This window comes from Otolemur garnettii, unplaced genomic scaffold, assembly GCF_000181295.1.
Source record: "Otolemur garnettii isolate 467f Iridium unplaced genomic scaffold, OtoGar3 scaffold00009, whole genome shotgun sequence".
In the NCBI taxonomy this organism is placed as follows: Eukaryota; Metazoa; Chordata; class Mammalia; order Primates; family Galagidae; genus Otolemur; species Otolemur garnettii.
In genome coordinates, this window is record NW_003852404.1 from 11,605,804 (window position 1) to 11,611,597 (window position 5,794).

Below are 5,794 nucleotides of genomic sequence, written 5' to 3' on the forward strand. Positions count from 1 at the left end.
AAAATTTTTTTAATTTTTATTTTTTACAAAAATAACTTGGCATGTTTTATTTCATTTTATTTTTATTTCAAAACTTTAAGAGGAATACAAATGTTTTACACAGATTGCTTTTGTAGACAATAATGCTTGCGTCCCAGATGTAGGTGTGGCCATCATCCAATTAGTGTTCATTATATCCATTAGGTAGGTTTTTGGCCATTCCTTCCTCTCCTCCATCTTTATTCCCAGTGAGTATCTCTCTGTGCATACGTGTGCTCATTTGTTAGTTCGAATTTAATAATGGCTACGTGTATCTCTTTCTTGAGATACTTCATTTAGGAGAATTGTCTCTAGTTGAATCCAGATTGTTAAAAAGGTATTAACACATTTTTTTAAATGCTTAAGTAGTACTCCATAGCATAAATATACCACATTTTATTGATATCAGTCAACTCATGAATTTATGGGCACTTACAATGATTCCACATCTTTGTGATCGTAAATTGCACTGCAATAAATATTCAAGTGCATATATCTTTTTGATGAAAAGTCTTCTTTTACTTTGGGTAGATACACAATAGCAGGATTGCTGGATTAAATGGTAGGGGCATTTTTAGTTCTTTGGGGAATATCTATATGGTTTTTCACAAGGATTGTATTAATCGCATTATCAGACTTCAAACTATACTACAAGGCTATTGTAACCAAAGAAGCATGGCATTGGTGCTAAAATAGAAACACAGACCAATGAAAAAAATAGAGAACCCAGATACAAAATCATCTACTTACAACCAGCTGACCTTTAACAAAGCAGACAACAATGTAACAGGGAGAAAGAAGTTCAATAAATGCTACTGGGAAAATTGCTTAGCCACATGTAGAAGAAACAGGACCCATACCTCTCACCAATCACAAAGATTAATTGAAGATGGATAAAAGACTCAAGTATAAGGCATGAAACCAAAAAAATTCTAGAGGCAAATGTAAGAAAAACACTTGTGGATATTGGCCTAGGCAAAGAATTTATGATTAAGCCTCCAATGGGGATCATGGCAACAACGAAAATTAATAGGGGGATTTAATGAAATCAAAACACTTTTGCACAGCTAAGGAAACAATTAACAGAGTTAATAGACAAAGTACACAATGGGAGAAAATACTCACAAGCTACACATCTGGTAAAGGGATAATATCCAGAATTTACAAAGAATTCAAGCAAATCAGTAAGAAGAAACCAAACAACTATATCAAAAATATATGAGCAGAATAAAAGGTAATTTTGAAGGAAATTTTTTAATGAAACATTTTTTAGGCAGTTATGATTTCCTTGTGAAGAAAGAAGTTGCCCATACACAAATAGCTAAAATAGGCATATTTGCATATATAGAAACTCTCTTTGAAAGATATTTCTTCTGGAAAATTATGATGAAGATTGTTTCACATAATACTTTTTATGGGTAAATTTGCTCTTATGTAAACTATTTAAAATTTAAGCATAAGAACATGGATTTAATTCAATTTATATTCAATTTTAAAACTTGTTTCAAACATATACAAAAGGTGACTGAATCATATAATCACCTCTTTTTGTCTCCCTCTGCCCACCGTATATTCAAAACCCTGAATAACAATGATCTATTATGGCTACTCCTGTTTCATCTTTTATCCCCACACACTCCACTCTTAGATTTTTTTTTATATAAACTTAAAAAGTATAAGCGCAATTTTGTTACATAAATATATTGTATAGTAGTGTCAAGGTAATATCTTGTTTTTATTTTTAAAACAAACCAAAACAATCTAGTTAGGATGTGATTTCTGGGATTCACATTGTATTTATGGATATAAGGTTATTTTTTGACATTCATTTTATTTTGTCAAGTATGGATACATTTTAAAAACTGCATTTAAGTTTTAAAGATATGCAATATGTTGTTTGATAGTAACATTCTTAAGTATATTGTGGACTATTTTATAAAATGAGAATATTACAATTACAAAGCTTTGAAAACAGTTTATAGGTAAAAGATTATTTTCCAAATTAGCATATCAGTTTTTGAAATGAGTCTCTAGTAGCAGTGAAGACTTCATTATGACATATTTAGTTTCACATTAAAAAGTGATCTATAAATATATTTGAACTGGTATAGTTTTAAAAACTAAAATATAAATTTGTATTAGAAACATAAAGAAAGCAATCCAAATGCAATTATCTTTTTGTTTTAAATGGAATGCATTTTTCCCCCAAAAGCACATAAACTGTTTAGATTCAAGTGGTTTGACCTTTACATTTCCCATGATAATATTTTCTTGGTTATAAATTATTTTTGGAAATCACTGCCTGGGCAGTAACTAGATTACTTTTTAGAATTTAATGAAGTAAATATTGGCAATATTAGTTATATAAAGAGATTTCAAAGTTCAGAAATGCATAAAACTTAGACTTAAATGTTTGTCCAGGATATATTATTGCATTTGCATTTTAAAATATTATGTATTATCTAGAAAGAAAATGAATGCTATCCAAATCAAAATCATTCTATATAGCTGAGATTTAATAAAGCAACGAATTATTTTGGAGGGCATACAGATTTGCTTTACTTTGATATAATAAAAAGTGAACACATTATGAGCTAGTTTACTTAAAACATATATTTCAAGAAATATTAAATCATCTTTTCTAAAGGCTCAGCATTCAATGAGATTTTCAGAAGCAAAAGTTTCATATTTGAATTAACATTTATATTCATCATCTTTATACATAATTTCTTATTTTGGGCAAAAAAAGATTTTCCTATATGGTTCCAATTTTAAATGTCATGTAAGAACTTACTGTTTTTAAGGTCCCAAAAAATGCTTTAATGCAGAATCATATCCTCACTATACCCTACCTAACCCATTAACAACTTTCATGTATAATTTTGATGATAAATTATTTTATACATTCTTTTTATTTTGAAAGTAGAAAAATGATGATTTTGGAAATTAGAAAGTTTATGAATGTCCTAATTAATACAATTATTTGTAAATATAACTACATACTCAATCAGTGTCAGTCAATATCATAAGACATTATATTTTTGAAAACAGAAAAGATAGTAAAGTTAGTATTTTCTTTGGGTTAACTTTTCAAGTTAATATGGGAATCACTATATTAAACTATTATCAAAATTCTGTTTATTGTTAAAATAACACTTTTATAAATTAAATCAGCTAGATAAAACTATTTGAGTTAAACAAACACAACATTTGCAAATAAGCAATCACTCAATTAAAAATAGTTGATATAGATCAATGGAACTGAGGGGGAAGTTAGAGATTCAATTTGTGATCTCATGTATTTGTTTGGGTAGGTTAAGATAAGATATGAGAAGTAATATTTCCAGTATCATTTACATAAATGTGCCTTATAGATAGTTGAAATAATGCTGTGTTGTGTTTGTATTACATTAAAATAATTTCAGAAACTATTCTGAGGTTCAAAGATGAAGAAGACTGTCACCAGAAATTGTTATTCCTATTTATTGCTTACATTCTAGAAACTCATATTAAGCTAACTAATTTGTCTAAAATCAACACACTTTACTATGGTCCTTTTATAGACGGGTTACCTATTAGATTTCCACACTTAATAAACTGGCAATCTGCTTGCTTGCCTTAGAGTTTATTCAGTTACTATTTACTATATTCTATGGAGCATTTGAAATCTCCATAGTACCTTGTTTCCATCAGCTGCTGCACCTTCATTCAGGTTGATGTGGAAGGGCCACTGGGCATTAAATGGGGCAAACTGAATGGTCACTCCAAAGGCCCAGAGGGGAAAGTGTTAGAGGATGAAGATACACATGTTGTAAGAAATGCTATGAGGCAAGAAGTCAAGTCTGTCCTGATGTCTTAGAGACAGCTCAGAACAAGAAACATTAAATGAACACAAAAGGGTCAGAAACTGGCCAGACATTGAGACAGAATGGGAGTATAGAGAGCTCTGAGCAAAACCAAAGGTCCAAAATTGTGCTGAGTGGATGTAGAAGGCCCCGGGATCATTTCAGGTATACACCTTCTTCTCACAATAGTTATTTTCTGATGTTTAGAAATAACTTATTTTCTAAGTGGTAAGCTCCTCCTTAAAATAGCAAACTTTAAAGACTGACAATTGTCCTAAGCAATGCACTATAAGCCACCTTCTCTCTCTGCCCTATTTGTTCCTGGCTTGCTGTCATCTTTTATATTATGACCCCAAGTTCCATCTTTATAACTCATTTCTGAGTTTACTTTGGGGAATACCAGACTCACTCTAGAGCCTCATTGGAATTGCTCTGTCCCTGAATTTATTCTGTGATTTTTGCTATTGTGAGCTCTTCAGAATCCCGTCTCCAGCCACACAGCACATCATCTTGTCTGTAAAAAAGTGAGTGGAAGTCAGGTGGAGACATGACAGTGGTAAGTGAACAATATGGAGAAATGGACTGAGTTGGAATTTTGCTATAAGTGATTATACTATTTTTAAATATGTTTAAATTAAAAATGATATATATGCTATATTTGGATAAAATGATATATGCTAATTATACATACACACACATATGACAGAAAGGAAGGCTAGTTGTCTATTTTCCCACTATCCAAAGGTAATTACTATTCATATTTTTTTAAAGACAGTCTTTCTGATACTACTTCTTGTGTTCATGTATATATAGATCAATCGTTCTGAACAAGGTCAATTCTCCCCTACCCTCGGAGATATTTGACAATGTATGAAGGAATTTTCTTTTATTTCAGATTAACATGAAGGTACAAATAGTTAGGTTACATTGTTTGCATTTGTTAGGTAAAGTCCAAGTTGTAGTTGAGCCCTTCATCCAGGGAATGTGCTATGCACCCTTACATTATGTCCATTAGGTGAGAGCTTATCAACCCAACCCCCTTCACATTCTACCCTCCTCTCTCCCCTCATTTGAATTTAATTGTGTTTTTCTCTAGTGTGGGCATATAGTTGTTTAGGAGTACATTGGATATTTGCTTTTCCATTTCTATGATACTTTCTAAGGAGAATATTCTTCAACTTCATTCAGATTAATATAAAATGTAAAGTCTCTGTCTTTCTTTATGGCTGAATAAACCGGGTGTGCGTTTGTGTGTGCACATGTGTGCAACTAACACCGAGTGGGTAGATACCAGAGATGCTGCTAAATATCTGCTGTGGGGAAGACCACCCTCTTCTCCATTCCCTGGCAGAAACGTATATGGCCCAAAATGTCAACAGTGTCAAGATTAAGAAACCATCATGTAAAAGATGAAAATATGTACAATGTTATGCATGAAAATATTCATTGTACTATATACATGTTTTTACAGACACACTTTTTTTTATTGAAGAAAAACACAAATAATAAAAAAGTATAAATCTTTAACAGTTAAGTTTCACTTTGGCAATTGTGTACATACACATCACTTGAGACAATTCTCCTAAGTGTTCTTCTAGTCAATTTGCTCCAACCAAAAAAATAATATTCTTTACTTTCATCATCATAGATGGACTATTCTTGGAGGTCATATGAATGCAATCATACAGTATGAATGTGTGTGTGTGTGTGTTTATTTTTTCCAGCAAATGCCTTTTGAAAGTGTCCCATTAAATGTTTTAAATATATATCTGTCTGTCTCAATTAGCAGTTAATTTCTTTTTTAATCACTGGTGGTAGTCTATTTTATGGGTATAATACAGTTTGTTTATTGATTCTCTTGTTAGTGGGCATGACAATAGTGCAGCACAAAGCCATAGAATGAATAGAAAGTAAAATTCTTTTTTTTTTTT